This window comes from Antrostomus carolinensis, unplaced genomic scaffold (assembly GCF_000700745.2).
Source record: "Antrostomus carolinensis isolate BGI_N321 unplaced genomic scaffold, ASM70074v2 scaffold29985, whole genome shotgun sequence".
Taxonomy (NCBI): Eukaryota; Metazoa; Chordata; class Aves; order Caprimulgiformes; family Caprimulgidae; genus Antrostomus; species Antrostomus carolinensis.
The window spans coordinates 1-258 of NW_010316184.1; positions in this window are offsets into that span (position 1 = coordinate 1).

Here is a 258-nt window from a genome sequence, read left to right on the forward strand (position 1 = left end):
TGCGTTTTGTCGTTACAACTTAATCTTTGCCCCTGAATCATGCTAAAAGCAATTTTAAAGAACAAGTTCTCAGTGGAGTAAAAAATGCGTATTTAACTGGGTTTGATGACAAGTTATTGCTGTGTGGGAAGATACCGGTTAGTTTGAAAGCTGAAGTGCAATTAGAATTGTGTCATTTACCAAAAAAACCCCCAAAAAACCTCGCAATACTAATTTTACTCTTTAAACACTAATATATGTAATATGGCATAACACTCT